The sequence below is a fragment of the Dama dama genome, chromosome 29 (genome assembly GCF_033118175.1).
Source record: "Dama dama isolate Ldn47 chromosome 29, ASM3311817v1, whole genome shotgun sequence".
Lineage (NCBI taxonomy): Eukaryota > Metazoa > Chordata > Mammalia > Artiodactyla > Cervidae > Dama > Dama dama.
In genome coordinates this window covers 49,459,140-49,478,564 of record NC_083709.1, presented here as the reverse complement: position 1 = coordinate 49,478,564, position 19,425 = coordinate 49,459,140, and positions in this window count along the sequence as shown.

Genomic DNA, 19,425 nt, shown 5'->3' with positions numbered 1-19,425 from the left:
CTCACCACCCCTTGTTGGCTTCCTTAATCCTGACCACATGTCTGTAAATAAAGTGAAAGTGAAGTCGCTCAGTCGTGTCCGACTCTTTGCGACCCCACGGACTGTAGCCCACCAGCCTCCTCCATCCATGGAATTTTCTAGGCAAGAGTACTGGAGTGGGTTGCCATTTCCTTTGCCAGGGGATCTTCCCGACCTGGGGATCGAACACGGGTCTCCCACATTGCAGGCAGACGCTTTACCATCTGAGCCACCAGGGAAACCCTGTCTGTAAAAAGAACTGTTAAATGAGGGAGGATATTAGAACAAGTTGGTTCTAATACTCCATCAGCCTATGCAATAGGCTGACTGCATAGCCAATAAATTGGCATTGCATCAGCCAATAAATGCTTCAAAGTTAAAAAAAATAAAAATCTAAGCACAATCACAAATAGCGAACTAGCATTTCCCAAACAAGGCTCAGGCCATACCCAGCCAAATAATGTCCTTGTTTTGCTTCTGTCTTTTCTCTTTAAGTCTTTTCTCCAGCTCCTGCTGGTGGAAATGAAAATGAAAGTCACTCAGTCTTGTGTGACTCTTTGGGACCCCATAGACTGTAGCCCACCAGGCTCCTCTGTCCATGGGATTCTCCAGGCAAGAATACTGGAGTGGGCTGCCATTCACTTCTCCAGGGGATCTCTCCAACCCAGGGATTGAACCCAGGTCTCCTGCATTGCAGGTGAATTCTTTACCGTCTGAGCCACCAGGGAAACCTTGTTGGGGGAAGACTCTTAATAATGACTTCTGGTTTGGCACTGCTCAGTTCAAATCAATTTTTGCTCAAAAAATGCTTACAATTTACAGTATGCTTCACTCGACCCTTAAAAGAACCTTTATTAAAATCTCTTTGATTAAATCCTTTGAGTGTGTCATCTATTTTCCATTTGGATCCTAATCCACCTTGCCTATATTAAGAAAAATATATTGCTCATATTCCCTACATCACTGCTGAAAAGATGAGATGTTTATCTGAGGACTTGAGTCTCCCCAACATATCACCCCAGACTGAGAAACAGAGCCCTTGGATTTAAAGACCAGGAGGCGTGTCCAGTTCACAGAAGTCTGGTTGGACAGTGATGACTGGCTCCCTTAGCTGCCAATAAGTGATTCATCCTTTCTGTCAAAGGCCTCCAGTTTGACTCTCCTTAGGAGCAATTTTCAATGACTCTGTTGAATTGCCTTCCTCAGTCCCATCCCACACATATAAGTGGATTCTCATAACTTCATGATGGAACAGTGTGCATACAATAAGTTGCAATATTTGCAGCTAGGAACACACATTTTGGTGGCCTCTGAAGACATCAAGAAACCATCCTGAACAATCTACTACTTTCCCTCACACAAGTTTCATTAACCTTGCTTCATAAGTGATACAACTGAAACACAAAGAAGTTAAGAAATATGCCCAGAGATGGCAAACACCTGTTTTTCATGCTGCCACCCACCCCATGCCCACAGCAGACATTGTTAATCAATCTCACTTTACTCTTTCCCACTGGAAAGCCTTCTTACTGCAGCTCTCCAGCAGCCAACACAAATCTGTCAGAGTTGACACTCAAGATGTGTTTGCCATCCTCACACGTGCTCAGACTTTAAAAATTAGGAAGTGGGGCTAGAAACCAGTCTCTGAGTCTCCTAGCGCACTATTCTTTTTTTAAGGATTTCTCTGTAAATCCAGAAAACCTGAGCAGACTGTGTGCATGCTATCCTTAATGCCTATGATGCCTTTGTTAGGAAACATGCCTGAGCCTCCATTTCTGCCTTACCATAATGAGATTATGATTAGCTCATACATGAATGCTAAGTCCTTGGCACACTCTATCATATACTAGGTACTCAGCTCACGGTAGCTCTTATCCATTCTTTATAAACAATGACATTAACATCCAGAGCATCCTCTTCTATGGTGTCATTGGGCTGTTAAATACTTTCATTCTCCTGGAATATGTGCATGGTAGATTGTATTTCTCCACCACATTCAAGTTATGTGTGGCCAAGTGGCTTGCCTTGGCCAAACACATATGAGCAAGAGAGACATGTATTACTTCTGGACAGAAGTATTTAATTGCTGCATCTGTATTCCAGTCTTCCTTTCTTTCTGACTGGGTAATTATGGAAACAAATTTCGAGATGGAGTATCCATCAGCCCACAGCTCTGAGTGACAATGATCAGCAGAACTTGGGTTGACCCCCCTTGACATGTAGTGAGAAATATGCTTCTGTTGGGTAAAGCTATTGAGATTTTGTAGTTGTTTCTTTCTGCAGCCATAACCTAATCCACCTAGATGAATACTCTTTTCTCTATCAAGGTTCCAGGGAAGCTGAACTTCTCCATCTCACTACAGAGAAATGACTTCAAATAATCATGTGACTTAAAGGGTCATATCCCCAAAGTGATTCTGCTACACAGCACCACATATAATGTTACCTAAAAGGTATTAAATGGCCATTATGTGCCAAACAGTGTTCTGGGCACTTCATGGGGACTAATGGGCACACTTAGCACAGTTCTGGCACAGAGTAAACGTGCTAATTCACATTCATCTGCATCACTGCCCGCATTACCGTTATCACACGTCATCTCCAGTCCTGATCTCCTCTCGATAGAAGAGGAAACTAAGGCACAAAGCAGTTAAGTAACATGAACATGGCTTCAGTGGCAGAAAATAAAACAGCAAATATTTGCACTCAAGTTCACTGGAGACCAGTCCTTATTCTTCCCATGCTACTGCATACACATCCCGATGAAGCCCACCAAATTCTGTGTGGTGCACGTTCCTGGTCACCACCACTTCCCCCTGGTGGGGTGGGTGTCCCACCATCAAAACTATACCCCTTGGTTCTACCACTTGCAACAGTTGGAGGTTAATTCATTGAGAAGGCAGAGAAACCAGCATCCTTTAGGCCAACTTATCCAAGGAAATGAAAACCTGGCATTCAGGAACAGGGTTATGCTTTTCTACCAGCTTCAAGATTCACTGTCAAGAGGGCTTTCAAATTTCTTCAACATCCCTAGGCTGTCATTTCTTTCTTTCCAGAAGTAGCCCAGGGCCAGTGGTAAGTTTGCCCAGCCCTGTCCATCTCCCAAGGACATCAGAGGCCAAACAGGGAGAGAGAGAGAATCTCAGCGTGGACAGACCCACCAACTACCCTCCACTCACTACATCTTCCTCCAGGCCATTTATTTCATTAAAGAGCAGAGTGCTCAAGGGAATCTCCAGAAAGGGGGCAATTTCATTCTTCCCACATATTAAAAATTAAAATTCTTTCCAAAAAAATAATGTGCTCTGTTCTTTGAGAAAGCTAAGGAGAGGAGGAAAGGGGTCAAGGAGTGAGAGGTAAGAAAATGTAAGCAGAGAGGGAAAGAGGAAAGAAAAATAGGACAATAAATCGAATAGGGAAGAGAGGGAGATTAAGAAGGGAAGAAAAAGAAGACAGAGAACAGAATAAAGCAGCAGCGAGACTGGCTCTGTGCCCTTGTGAGATCAGCAAACCCTCTGAATTTTCACCTTTGCTCAAAACTGTAGTTGGTACTATTTTGCCAATCACCCACATCTGGCTGTTCCCTGGTGTCCCTTCCCTATGCTCCTCCCCATATCCAGAGAAAAGCTACTGACTCAGTAGCTTTCACAGCCTAATCCCTAACCAGAGCTCATTTTGAAAGGACATGGAGTTGGAGGAGGAACTTTGTAGTCTGACTGGACTGAGTTCAGAATGCAGCCCTTGCACATTTTTTTCATTCAACAAATATTTATGGATAACCATCTGTGTGCCAAGCACTGTTCTAGACACTGGGTTACAGTGAACAAAACTCCCTGCCCTCATAAAACTTCCACCGCAGAGGAATAAATAAAAATGAAAATCTATATTATCTTAGTGTTAAGTACAATGGAGGCAAATAAACCATAGTGTACAGATGGGCCAAGGATGCTAAATGCCCTGCAAAGCACAGAACAGTCCCATGAGATGACAATCCATCCCATCCAATGTGCCCCCATGGCAAAACATGTAATATGATTACGAAGGCAAGAGCATTCAACATGCAAAGGAAAGGCTAAGAGTATAGAGGGAATTGTTGACACTAATTCCAGGGACTAGCGTGGAAATATTGTAGAATTTGGAGATGAGATGAGATGAGATTAGATCAGAAAGGGGGTATCAGAATGAAAGTCAGGGGCTGAGTAATGCCCCAGCAGTCCTAGGCTTCCTATGCTGCTGCTGTTTAGTCGCTTTAGTCGTGTCTGACTCTTTTGTGACCCCATGGACTGTAGCCCACCAGGCTCTTCTGTCCATGGGGTTTTTCAGGGAAGAACACTGGAGTGTTCCTCCTCCAGGGGATCTGTGGTGACTGTCATAACCATGGCTGAAGGGGCAGGGAGATGGTCCTGCTGGTCTCGGGGCAGGTGCGGCGATGAAGCCGTGAGCAGAAGGGAGGGACATGCGGTCCTGGATCCACTCTGCATCGTCCTGATGCAAGTGTGGAGTCTCACTAAGGGCTGTTCTAATCTGGAGCACCTAGAGCTTGGAATTGCCTCTTGATCCTGAAGACTGGAGGAAGGGAGGCCCTACAAGGGCATTCCAAATGCCTCTTGAGTCCTGCCAAGGCTAAGCTCTGTGTCCTTGGGCAAGTTCCTTAACCTTGCTGAGTCTGTTTTCTCATCCATAAAGTGGCGTCCAAACACCTATCTCACAGGGCTGTTGCAACGCTTAAAATCAAAGCCAGAAAGTGTCTAGCCCGGCGTGTGATAGGCACTCGCTGCTGTCAGGCCCGCAGCCGGTGGCTCAGGCTACACATGCCTGAGTCCGAATCCTGACTCTGTTGCTCACTGATTGTCTAACCTGGGCTAGTTGCCGAATGTCTCCGAGCCTCAGTTTCCTGCATATGAGATTGGGAGAGAAATTCTGTAAGCATAAGGTGTCTGCAAGGAACACATGAAAGATGATACAGTGAGCTATGAAGTTTAGCCTTCCCTTTGCTGGAAAAGACTCCCAAGCATGACAAGATAATTTTCTTCTTCTAATAGTCTCTCGAGTGAATCAGCAGACCTCTGTGTTCAGAGCCCTTGGACTCAGGGAGAAGCTGGAACTTCTTTTGGAAGTTTACAGGGCTGCTACTAAGGGCTTCCCAAGTGGCACTGGTGGTAAAGGAACCGCCTGCCAATGCAGAGGATGTAAGAGACATGGGTTCAATCCCTGGGTTGGGCCAATCCCCTGGAGGAGGGCACGGCAACCCACTCCAGATTCTTGCCTGGAGAATCCCATGGACAGAGGAGCCTGGGCAGGGGACTAGAGTCCATGGGGTCGCACAGAGTTGGACAGGACTGGAGCGACTTAACACGCATGCACTCAGGCCTTTGTTTGGTAGGCCAGAGCACGTCAAGGAGGAGGGCAAGATGAGCAGTCTAAATCCAGGGAATGAGAGGTGAACGTCCTGAGACAGGAGGAGAGGAGCCCAAGGCCTGTGGAAGAAAGGGGGAGGCTTAGCCTCGGGGAGGGGAGGGCGGCCACCCAGAGACTGCATTTGGAGGCCTCACTCCTGTCTCGGCCCACCACACTGACAGCTGCTTCTGCAGCTTGAAGTCACATTTTCTGTAAAGCAGTACACTACATTTTCTTCCCTATATTGTATTTGGCTCAGAGTGTAGCAGTCCACCCATGTGAGACACAGTCAGACAGTTCCAGAGTCCAAGTCATCCTGCACACGGGTGTCCCTATGGGTCACTTCACCCTCTCAGCATGGGGTGATGGGGTGATGGCAGATGCCGGCAGTGCAGCTGCCTTGCCAGATGTTTCCAGGGGGAGGGAAGGGGAGGGGAGGGGAGGCTGGGAGGAAGGCCCCCAGCGTCTGGTGCATCCTGCTTCCCTACACCTTCCCCCGGCCTCGAAATGTCACACCCTTGCTTTCTACTCATTCCTTGGTGACTTGGGGCCAATCATTTGGGAGAAACTCACTGAAGGTTAGGTCAGTTCCCTGGGAAATGAGAATCATTCCTATGGCCTAAGATTATTGTGACTCATGTGAATAACATAAACCCTTGAAATAGATGTGGCAACTAGTAAGTACGGAATGAATGGCAGAGGTGGTGGTGGTCAGAGAACTAGTAGTACTAGTAAAGCTACTAAGACAATAGGTAAAGTTGGCTGGCTGGCTCAGATTTAACCAGTCCCAAGGGCCCTGAGGCTGCTGTTCAGCTCCCAGCTTTGTCACAGACTTCGCTGGGGGAGTTGGGTTGCCTCCCTTCTCTGCCTTGGTTTTTGCACCAGTCACATGGGGACAGTCCCATCCACTTTAGAACAAGATCTTGCAGCTGGAAGGGTCCTTAGAGAACATCTGGTCCAGCCCTTTCTTCTCTGCATCCCACTTCACAGAGGCCAAAAGAAAAGCAGCCTACCTAATTCATGCAAAAATACTCTTTCCAAATCCATAGAAGCTCAGTTTATTTTGTTTTGTTTACTAGTATGGGTTGGGAGGATTGGGGGTAGCAAGGGGCAAGAGATGTAGAAATGTGACATTCTCTTCCTTTGACAGGCTTTTAATTTACTGGGAAAATGAGATTAAATCCATGAGGATAAAAAAATTTTTTAATGAGGTATGTATGAGAAGCTCTCTGAAAATTTTAAATACTTGCATAGACAAATTGTGCAGACAGGCCTGCAAGACTGCTCCCACTGACCCCACCCCTTGCCTAGTCTCTCCCACACCATCCCAGCACTGATCGATGAGATCTACAGGACAGGCAGAAGCGACGCTATGTCACACCTGAGATTAGGTAACAGGAGACTGCCCCTTCTGCCTTGGGCTCTCTCTCGAGTCACTAGCTCTAGAAGAAGCCAGCTGCCGTGTTCTGAGGCCCATCAGGAAGCTCAGTGGGGAGGCCTGCATGGTGAGGGAATCCAAGCCCCTAGCCAGACAGGAATTGAGGCCTCCGAACAATCCCACCCCTGGAATGAACTTGGAAGTAGACCTACCAGCCCCAGATGATTGCAGGACTGGGGTGACAGCTTGATGGCCGCCTCATAAGAGACCCTAAGCCAGAAGCACCCAGTTAAATCTTGCCTGCATTCCTGCCCCACAGAAACTAGGAGATAGCACATACATGTTGTTACAAGCTGCCAGATTTGGGGTAATTCGTTATATAGCAATAGTTTTCTAATACATAAAAACAGACCACCACCATTCTTCACAGAGCACCCACTGCCTGCCTGACCTGCGCTCCCCAAAGAATAGATAGCAAAGACTCAAGACAGAAGCCCCAGCTAGGAATTATGACAGCCCTGAGCGAAGGCATACCTTGGATGGGTCTCCTGGGAGCGGAGGGTGGTACATGCTGATGGGGAGGACGTAGAACCCTCAAGAGAGCCTATCAAATTCATGCCATGCTTTCTTCCCAAAAGTGAGATCACAGGGCTCATGTGTGTGCCTGCATGAATGGAGGTGAGAGAGGAACGTACATACAAACGTCAGGATGGGGCAGGGCTCATAGATGTGGCCGCCTTCCACAGGGGCCTTAGAAGGAGGCAAATCCTGAAAGGTTCCCCCAGAACAGGAGGAAGCTTCAGTTGTTCCCATGGGAAAGCCTGGCTGCCTCTGTGAACTAGGTTTCAGTCCTACCTACATCACATATCGGGTGATATCAGTCTAGTGACTTTCCGTCCAAAAGTGGAAATAAACTCTCCAAAGGATGCAGTGAAGTTCAGATGAGAAAATATACTTTGGAAACTATAAAACACTGAGTAACATAAGGAAAATAAAGTGAGGTCTTGTATATAAAGTCCCTAGAACACAGCCTGGCTCACAATATAAGGTTCACAAATGGCAGTGGTTTTTTTTTTCCCCTGTTGATCAGCTCACCTCTGGTAAAAGAAGAAACAAGCAAGAAAAGTGATGGTAGCAGGTGTTTTCTGACCTGCAGCCTGTGCCCCGTTGTCACAGGAAGCCCCATCAATGCCGTCACACCTCCACCCACCCCTCCCTTCCCCACTAGCAGGACTCACCCAGTGGGAAATGGCGGGCACTAGATCACACTGCAGAGACCAGGCAGGATTTGATCGCAAAGCAGGGGCAACAGGTTGGGAGGGTTTGACAACTTCCTTTCACGGGGATCTGAGGAGACTGAGACCGCCAGAAGGCATGGGATGGAGTGATAAGGAACAGGAAGACTGAAAGGGCAGGAAAAGAAACCCAGAGTTTCCTTTAATCCCTTTGCTAGGGCCTGGATACTGATTTCAATCTCCACCTCTAGCATTAAGGGGGTGAGGCAACACACACTTGTACACTGGTGTGTTTCTGAAGGACTGCAGCTGAGGTCTGTCCCAGGTGAAGGTCATTAAGGTGGGCACTAGTCCAATATGACTGAGTCCATGTAAAAACAGGACATTTGAACACAGAGCAGATGAGCATAAGGAGAATGCCATGTGATGGCAAGATCAGGGTAATGCTTCTACAAGCTGAGGAACGCCAATGATTGACAACAAATTACCAGACTCTCCAGTGGTTGAGAATCTACCTTCCAATGCAGGGCACACAGGTTTGTCCCAGGTTGGGGAACTAAGATCCCTGATGTCATGGAACACCTAAGCCCGAGCACTGCATCTACAGAGCTCTTGCACTCTAAAACCACAACTAGGGACAAGCACACAGGCTACAATAAATATCCCGTTGCGCTGCAACTGAGACCCAATGCAGCCAAAGATAAGTAAATATTTTTTTTAAATATGAAATAAATTTTTTAAGAAACAGGAGGAGGCATGGAACAGAACCTTCCATCATAGCTATCAGAGGAAGCCAACCCGGCTGAGACCTTGATCCTGGACTACTAGCCTCCAGAACTGGGAGATAAATTTCTATTGTTTAAGTCATTTGGTTTGTGGGACTCTGCTGGAGTAGCCCTACCAAACTAATACAAGAGCATTTGGTGTCATCAGCACAAAACCACAGGGTCAGACAGACCTGATTTGAACCTCTGCACTTACCAGCAGCATGTCCTGGGCCACTTATGTGCCATAGTGTGCCTTGGGTTTTTAACTGAAAAATGGGAAATTCCATACACTTTACGTACAGTGATTGAGAAGCAAGTAACAAATGCAAAGCACGCACTTTTTGATGCCTGGCTCCTGGCAGCCACTCAACAATGGCTTTCACTAGCAGAAATGATAGCTCAGCTTGAATTCCTCAACCTCTCTAAACCCCTGCACCCTCATGAGCCACACAGAAGAACCAGCTATCTGTCAGTCTATGAAGATACCGAATGCTGTGAAGGAAAAGGCTCCAAGACCCAAGTATAGTGGATTCCTTTGGCTACGTAACAGATTACCACAAACTCAGTAGCTTGAAATATTACGATCTCAATTCTACGGATCAGAAGCTCAGAAGAACTTGGCTGGAGTCTCTGCTTAGGGTCTCACAAAGCCAGAATGAAGATGCTGCCCAGGGTGGGCTCTCACTTGGTGGTTGTGTGCATTAATTGCTTCTGAGCTCATTGCAATTGTTGGCCAAATTCAGTTCCTTGCCTTTGTAGAACTACGGTTCCTGGCTTTGTCCTGGCTGTTGGTTAGGGATCACTTTCAGCTCCTCAAGGTCTGTGATCTGTTTCTAGCACCAGCACCTGGGTTATGAAATCTGTAGGCTTTCTACACCAAGCAATTCCCCTGTTTTCTGTGGACACCAACTGGATGCCCAACAGTCTAATTCAATTCCTGTCTTACCTGTGGAGGACTCCAAACTCTAAGGGCTCAGCCCCACAAGACGCCTCCACTTCAGACTCCAGTAACAAGCCCAGGCAAGCCTGTACTTCTAGCCACCCAACAAACTATTAAGTTGGGGGGTTCCCATAACCCCCTCCTCAGGTTTGGTAATCTGCTAGAATAGCTCACAGAACTCAGGGAAACACTACTTGTGTCTACTGGTTTATTATAAAGGTTATAAAAATGATAAAAAGAAAGCAGCCTGAAGAGGTATGTAGGGTGAAACCAAGAAAAGCCCTGAGCACGTAGGCTTCTGGGGGGTGAGTCAGCCTCCCAGTAGCGGGATGAGCTCACCAACCTAAGGATTCTGGATTTGTATGGAGGTTTCATTACAGAGGAAGCTAGATTCCCTGGTGGCTCAGATGGTAATGGGTCTGCCTCTAATGCAGGAGACCTGGGTTCAATCCCTGGGTCAGAATGATCCCCTGGAGAAGGAAATGGCAACCCACTCCAGTATTCTTGCCTGGAAAATCCCATGGATGGCGGAGCATGGCAGGCTACAGTCCATGGGGTCACCAAGAGTCAGACACAAATCAGCGACTTCACCTTCTTCCTTTTTCATTACAGAGGCATGCTTGATTAAATCACCGACCATTAGTGGGTAACTCGATCGGCAGCCCCTATCTCCTCCCTGGGGGTTAGGGGAATGGAATTGAAAAGCCCAACCCTATAATCCCAGAGGAACCTCCCAGCATCCTGATGCTATCCAGAGCCCATCAAGAATCACCTCCTTAGCATAACCTCCAGTGTGGCTGAAAGAGGCTTGATTAACATAAAATACTCTTCTCACCCTTATCACTCAGGAAATTATAAAGGTTTTGGGAGCTCTTTGCCAGGAATCAGGGACGACCACAAAATATATACTTATTATATCATAACATTAAAAGATCCTTCCACAAGGCCCCCTCCATCTCTGCAACAGAGAATTGTCCTCCTGTCAAAACTGCCTTGTATTTCAGTTTTCCTGACGTCTTCTCCTGCCCCTAGCTGGAGAAAAAAATGCACTGCTTTTAAAGAGCTTTTTGGGATGAGAGTAAGCCCATTTGGGTAATCTCCCTTGTGTCATGCGATATAACCATCACAGAAGTAACACCAGCAAACAAAGGTCATAGACATCATCTTAAAAATTCTGCCCATCATACAGCTATTCTTGGCTGTACCACTGAGTGGATGAGTGACTGGACAAGTCCTTGTCCCTTTTGGACTACAAATTCCCTTTAACTCTAATATCCTATACCCCACCCCCACAATCAAGTTACACTTTCTTAACTTTATAGGATGTGTCCTGATTAAGGGTAACAAAGAAATCTTTGTTCTCTGAGAAGGTTTACAAACTAAATGTAACATTGTTCATCCTTTATTGCAGATCACAATTGTCTGCTATCTTTAAAAATATTGATGCTGGGCCCCCATCCTCAGAAACTCTGACTCTCAGGAACTCTAGGCAAAGACAGACAAGGAGGCCCCGGACTTCCCTGTGGTGGGAGTGTAAATGAGGAGGGATGGGAGTCTTCTATTTGCATTTCGAGTCTTTCAAGGATGCAACAGATAGGGCTGAGGGCAGTGGTGGCTAGACCCAAGTGTGCATTATAGCACAAAACATCCCTACAAGTCACATGATTTCAATTTTGTATGTTTGCTTCTAGTGGTGTCCCTAGGTGTGAGCTGAGGATGTAAGTTAGTAAACACATTTCTACATGGACTGAAACACTGTGCTCCAGACACAGAACATGCTGGGAGAAGCCTGTCTAGCTCCAAAGCCTGAGTTTACACTGTCTTGGAGAAAAATGAATGGAATGCAATTTTTTTTTTTTTTGTCTAAGTACCCCAAGTAGGTATATATATGTGTAAATATATATACACATATATTTAGAGAGAGATTATATAAAATTTCTATTTGATAACAATTGGATAGTGGACAGTTATGTTCTCTACCAAGTTCTTGTTATACAGAATTTTACCTCGTAGATTTTAAATGCATACAATTTACATGCTAAAAAAAATTGTGAAAAATTTTGTAATGGGAAAAAGACTACTGAGTGTCCCTTCCAAAGAATGTGAGGTATTTAGAGAACCTTCCAGGGTTATCTGATTCTGAAGAGCTCTGTACCTTCCAGTGTCCTTGACTACTGTGCAGCGCTGTAGAGAAAGGATGTTAACTTCTGGAGGTCTAATAAAATACAAATGATCCTCGTTAATAAAAATGCCAAATTTTGTTGGATGAAGATACAGCAAAGTACTACCCTTTGCATGTTGAAGAGTTTTGTACCTTTCAATCAACTTTTATGACATTTCATTGAATGAAGGAAAAACTTTGAAGAAAGCAAACGGGGGCTATAGGACCAAGTAAACAGGGGAGTCATAGTCAGTGAGGAACGGTGCAGGTAGGTCTTAGAAACAGTGAGTAAGAGGGTCCTTTATGGTATCCTTTCCCAGGGACACAGGGCTCAGATAAAGTTCAGCACTGTCAACACCACACAGCAGAATGCAGCAATAAGGGCACCATCCATCTCTCATAATAAAACCACACTGAATTCTGAAACTAATACAACATTGTAAATCCAATAAAAATTTAAAAAGAAAGCATAAAAACAGATTAGTGTTTATCACACTGAAGAGGGGGAGGCAAGTTAGGGATATGAGAGTAACAGATACAAACTACTATGTATAAAAAAGATAAGCAATAAGGATATTTTGTATAGCACAGGGAATTATAGCCATTATCTTGTAATAACTTTTAATGGAGCACAATCTGTAAAAATGCTGACTCACTACATTGCACACCTGAAACTAATATAAAATTATAAATAAACAACTATACTTCAACTAAAAAAAAAACTATTATCCAAACTTTTGATCTAATGTAAGCTGGAACACTATCCATCTTGATAGAAATCTTTATTTGGAGGAGAGTCTTCTTTAAAAATATCTATACCACAAACTTTTAAGTCACAAATTGATATTTCTCCAAAAATCTGAAAGTCCTTTGACACAGAATGAACCCAAAGTACAATTGGGCAATATCATTTATAGCATATGATTCATTTAAAACTAAAGAAAAGTACTTGCCATTTTTCAAACTTTAGATTAATTATCTTTGATATTATTAAAAAGATCTTGAATTCTTTGGGCAATTCTTTGTTTAATTCAAGATCTTTTAACTTTTACATTTTTTGGCTTCTCATAATTTCCTAACAAAGTTTCTATAACTGAAATATTTTTTAACCATTTCTCCATCTAAAAATATTTGTGTATATGTTTATGTGCACATTCAAGAGTTCAAAGTTACAAGTTCAAACCCTGTTAAAAATTATTTAAAAACATTTTGAATATTTAATTTTTATTTCAGATAACTAATACTGTAAGGGTTTTTTTCTTTTGACTCCTGAGAGAAAATTTCACTATTATTGGCTTAATATGTCTCTTTTTATACAACAAACATCCTTTTCATTTTGTTCTGCTGTAGCAAACTGCAACTGCCATTCTTTGTGAAATTTGCAACATACCTCCTTCCAGTCTTTTAAAAAACTCTTCTAGCATATGCTATTGAAATTCACATGCTGAAACCTAATCCCCAACAGGATGGTATTTGGAGATGGGGGCTTTGGGAGGTGATTAGGCCACAAGGGTGGAGACCTCATGAATGAAATTAGTGCCCTTCTAAAAGGGACCCCAGAGATCTCCTTTGCCCCTTCTGCCATATGTGAACACTGGCAGAAGACAGGCTGTTATGAACCAGAAAGCTGGTCCTCTCTGGACACCAAATCTGCTGGCACCTTGATCTTGGACTTCCCAGCTTCCAGAACTGTGACAAATAATTTGAGTGTTTAAGCCATCTTGTGTGGTACTTTTTGTTATAGCAGCCTAAACCAATTAAGACATCATAGTACTAGTTTCTGTCTCCGTTCAATATTTTTTCCCCTGTGACAAAGTATCTTTTTATTGTTAGAATTTAAGTCAGTCACACATTATTGCAAACATCTGGAACAGAGAAGAAAACATTTCAATTCTATTTCAAAAATGTCTCTAAGACCAAGCAACAGGATTCCAGTCAAATGAATAGCATAAAAGTGCAATGGAGAAGGGCTTAAAAACACTTAGATTATTCAAGGTGGTCAGAGTATAACAACATATTTCACTTTATGTGATGAATGTACTAATTCTCCAGATTATCCTCAGTTCGGGATCACAGATTAATTTTTCATTTGACAACTATTTTTGTATTTTTCACCTTTACACAATCCAAACAAGGGTTTTGCACAAATGCAACATCCAACTCAAATGATAAAATGACCATAGCACATATAAAAGAGCTCCAGAGACAGAAGACAAAAGTTAAAAGTGGTGTTGGTGCCATAGCCTTGCAATTCTTGTATTTCTTTATCGTTACTGTTGTTTAGTCGCTAAGTTGTGTCTGACTCTTTTGTGACCCCATGGACTGTAGCCCACCAGGCTTCTCTGTCAATGAGATTTCCCAGGCAAGAATACTGGAGTGGGTTGCCATTTCCTTCTCCAGGAGTCCTTTCAATTTTGCATCAGTAGTACACCTTTATTTTAAATTTAAAATTTTGTTTATATGCATTACTCTAATTAGAAAAATGATTTTACATGGGAATTACTATAGCTCATGTTTTCTGCATAAAATGTTAAAAAAAATCATACTATATCAATATATAGAAAAAAACTGGTTGAACTGAAGCAGTCCATTGTCACTGACTAGATCAGTGATATGTGCATGAGTAACATCAGAAAAACTGCCCACCCACACACCACAAACATCATATATTAAGTGATGCAACAATTAAGAGTTAAATTTAGTCCTGCTGAAACAATACGTTTGTGTTTAATGGCAAAATGCTTTACATTGTTTTGGTTTTTAAATTAAATTTTAAAAAATCAGGTTCTCAATCAGCCTTACTAAATTTCAAGTGTTCAAAAGCCACATTATAAGCCACAGTCAATATTATATTGATTAGTGCAGTTTAAAAAAGGGAGAAGAGAGTTTTGGGGACCTACCAGGATATGCAAAATTTTGAATACGGAAAAAACACAAAAGAAGACTTTAGTTTTGTTGCTGTGTTATATTGTATCCTCCCTTTGCTGTTCCCTCAAAAAAAAAAATGAGGCCTCTGAATCACATTAGAGATGGCTGTGAGTTACCATATTTGTCTGCTTGGACTGTTATAACAAAATACCTCATCTAAAGTTTCTTCTTATAAGGACACTGATCCTATCAGACCAGGGCCCCAACCTTACCTCCTCATTTAACCTTAGTATTTCTTTTCTCCAAGTACAGCCACAATGGAGCTTAGTGCTTAAACATATGAAACTGGAGGGGACAAACATTTACTCTATGACAGTTACACAGACCAACAGTTATAGGCATAAAATTTTATTTTATTCATTTATCATTTAAAATTTTAGCCATTTTAAGAATTTTGCTGACTAGATGGCCACAGAAAGCTGGACCCAATGAGAATCCAAAAGCTGGTCCAGGGTTTTAAAAAAATATAATATCTTTTTGTACAATTTGGGCTAATATGTAACTAAAAATATAACTTTCCTTTAATCACTGTATTGGCTAGCTGGTTTGAGGTAACTCATTCTTTTCTGATTTAAATCCAGTCTTGACTGGGAAAATGTGGAAATATGGATTATTCTCCTCCTCTCTCTCATCCTAAAGCATCACCTAGGCACACAGGAGGTTATGTAACTTCATGATGTGGTGGATGGGGGCAGGGTGGGCAACTGGCCATAGTTGTTTCTCTGAAGGCATCTTTCACTGAAGTGACTCATCCATCTGTTCTTTGCGCCTCATCTCTTAACCTAAGGAATCCACTGTTCAGGTCCCCTTGTCCCCGGACATCCTGCCTGTGGAGGATGCAGGCTGTTCTGTGCCTTCCCCATGCCCACCACAAAGGCCCCCGGGGCAGCCCACAGTCATCCTGGCTGCTACGTGTTCCCTGCAGCATGACAGGAGATCAGATCTGGAGTGCCATTGAAGGCTCTCCTTGCCTCAACATGCCGCTGTTTCTATTTTGCTGTGACCAGTGTCCCCACACCTGGGGCTCCTTAAGACGCTTGCAGTCTCTCTCAAATACATCCTTAGAAATGAAGGTAGAAATTTTGTCTACAGAGGTCAATTATCTGAGGTTTCACACTCCCTTCAACCCAATCAGGTAAGAAGACTGCGGGTGTCCTTCTCAAGAACCTATAGCACTTGCTCTCCCTCACTCTTCTCTGACAAACTGTCTTCCAAAGTAGCGTATCATTTTGCATTCTTACCAGCGATGAATGTGAGTTCCTATTTCTATACATCCTTGCCAGAATGAGGTGTTATCAGTACTTTGGATTTTGGCCATCCCAATAGGTATGTAGTAGTATGTTGCGTGCTAAGTCACCCCAGTCGTATCCAACTCTTTGCGACCCCATGGACAGTAGCCCACTAGGTTCCTCTGTTCATGGAATTCTCCAAGCAAGAACCCGGGAGTGGGTTGCCATCTCCTTCTCCATAGGATCTTCCTGACCCAGGGATTGAACCTGCATCTCCTGTGGCTTCTGCATTGCAGGTAGATTCTTTACTGCTGAGCCACTAGGGAAGCCCCTTCATGTGTTCCTAGAAACGGTAGTATTTTCTTGTTGTTTTAATTTGCAACTCCTCAGTGACATAAGACGTGGAACATTTTGTCATATGTGTATTTACCATCTGTATATCTTTTTTGGTGAAATGTCTTTAGATCTTTTGTTCACTTTTTAATTGGGCTGTTTGTTTTTTATTATTGAGTTTTAAGTGTTAGTTCTTTGTATATTTTAGATACAATTCCTTCATCAGATATGAGGGAGTTTTCCCCACGCTGCAAGCCAACAACCATAGTTTTATATAGATGTTGGTAGAAGACACAAGATTTTGGTGTCAGAGACAAAGGACTTTACTACTCACAGCATAGCAAGTGGCATGAGCTTCTTGTTCACATTGGTGTCTCTTGCCCTCAGTTCCCTGCGGGATAACACAGAGTGGTCTGGGGGGAGAGGTACTACACACACAGGAGTTTTGTGTCACAACTGAAGAACTCCAACCTCAGGAAGCCCGAATCTTTTCTAACGGGTTGCAAGGAAACTTGTTTAACTTTCACCTGAGAGGGAGAATCTACTTTTATTACACTACAATCTAAAAAAAACAAACCTTTCCCTTTGACTTAGAGACACTCTATCTTCCAAAGCTGTCTGCTAGTCAAATGTCATTGAAAAGATTGTTTGGACCAAAAGTTGTTAGTGTCTTTGCTCACAAGACTGTGCAGAAATTGATCAAGAACGAGTCTCCCCCGAGTCATGACTCAACACCTCTAAATATCTTGGCATGTATGCTCTAAATAAATTCTCACGTATAATTACCATAACATTATCACAAATAAGAAATTTGACAATTTCTTAAGTCATAACTCCAACAACTCATTAATATCCAGTCCATATTCAAATTTTCCAAGTATGCCAATAACCTATTTTATGGCTCAACAAACAAATCCAAAACATAATCCTATCAAGGTTAACCAATACACTTGGTTGTTTTGTCTCTTTAGTATATTTTTATCTAGCACAACCCCTTTGCCTTTACTTTTTGCTATGGGGGAAAAGGTCTCACATTCTGAATTTGTCTGATAGCTTTCTTGTGATATCATTTAACCTGCTCTCTTTACCATGTATTTCTGATAAATCAGAAATTGAATCTAGAGACTAGGTAAGATTCAGACTAAACCTCTTTGGCAAAAATGCTTCTTCGGTAATGTTCATTTTAAATACAGTGAGGAAGTATCACAGGAGGAGGCATTTAATGTCAGGTTGTCTTGCTACTAGCTTTGATTACTTGGATAAAGTGACAACTGCAAGACCTATCCTTCAAAGGTTCATTCTTCTATTTGAAATCTATAAGCAACCTGAGATGTAATCCTCTTGTGTGTGTGTGTGTGTGTGTGTGTGTGTGTGTGTATTTAGTTCACAGTCATCTCCAACTCTTTGCATCCCCATGGACTGTAACCTGCTAGGCTCCTCTGTCCATGGGGATTCTCCAAGCAAGAATACTGGAGTGTGTAGCCATGCCCGTCTCCAGGGGATCTTCCCAACCCAAGGATCGATCCCTGGTCTCCCACATTGCAGGCGGATTCTTGGCATCAAACAAATGACCAATTCCCCAACAGGTTGTAGCATCCATTGAAGTTTCTTCCCTGAATTAATTATTCGCTAGGGTTAGCTTTGCTACTAATCAAAGCCGACCTTTCAAAAAAAAAAGAAGTGAGAATGAAAGCAGGGAAGGAGGAAGAAGGTACATTTCTCTTGTGTAAAAATTCGTCTCCAAAAATGGACAGCTGTGGCTTTCAAGAGCTCATTTTGGAACACTAAGTCAAGAATTTTACTCTGGTCTTAAAGGTCTCCAGCATCCACCCTTCTCTGGGGATGTTGAACCTTGGCCTTAGCCCCAGAAGGAAAAATACAGGGAATATTTCAAATATTATCTGACTATACTTAAAGAACCAACTTTTCCAACAGTGGAAGTAGAAAATCATTAGTGGATGCCATAACCCAAGGGCAAAGGTTTCAGAAGAAACATAGTATTTACACAGTCTCAGCATGCATTCCTCCAAATCACTTACTAATTTAAAAAGAAGTAGCTCAAAGTTAACACCTCCAAAAACAGGACACATTGAAGAAGCCTCCTAATGTTCCTGGGACACAACATCATTTCTGTGCTACTCCTGCCTGGACATGGCAAATTCTGGGTTAAATCAGGCAAATCAGGGTCAGGCTGGAATAACTCTTTTGTGCTCTTAAAAAATTTGACAGTCAATTATGGCAAAGGAATGCTGAAGAACTACTGCAGATTAAAGGAGATTAGAGAGGCATAACGGCTAAATACCATAGGTGATTCTGGACTAGATCAGGGACTGAAAAAAAGAAGCCATAAAGGATTTTATTGGGATAATTGACAAGATTGGAATATAGACTGTAGATTAGAAAATAGTGTTACATCTCTGTCAAATTTCCTGATTTTGAGAATTGTACTATAATTATCCCCTTCATGGACCACAGCCTCGTTGTGGCGAACGGGCTTGCATAACTCATTGAAGCTAAGAGTCATGCTGTGCGGGGCCACCCAAGGTGGATGGGTCATCCTGGAGGGTTCTGGAGGTCCACTGGAGGAGGGAGTGGCAAACCCCTCCATTACTCTTGCCATGACAACCCCATGAACAATACAAAAAGGCAAAAAGATATGACACCAGAAGATGAGCCCCCTAGGTCAGAAGGTGTCTCATGTGCTACTGAGGAAGAGAGGAGGGCAATAACTAATAGCTCCAGAAAGAATGAAGTGACTAGGGCAAAGCATAAACAACTCTCAGTTGTGGATGTGCCTGGTGGTGAAGGTAAAGTCCGATGCGACTATGACCACTACTGCAAAGGAACCTGGAATGTTAGGTCCATGAATCAAGGTAAATTGGACAGGGTCAAGCAGGAGGTGGCAAGAATGAGCATCGACATTTTAGGAATCAGTGAACTAAAATGGATGGGAATGGGCGAATTTAATTCAGATGACCATTACATCTACTACTGTGGGCAAGAATTCCTTAGAAGAAATGGAGTAGCCCTCACAGTCAA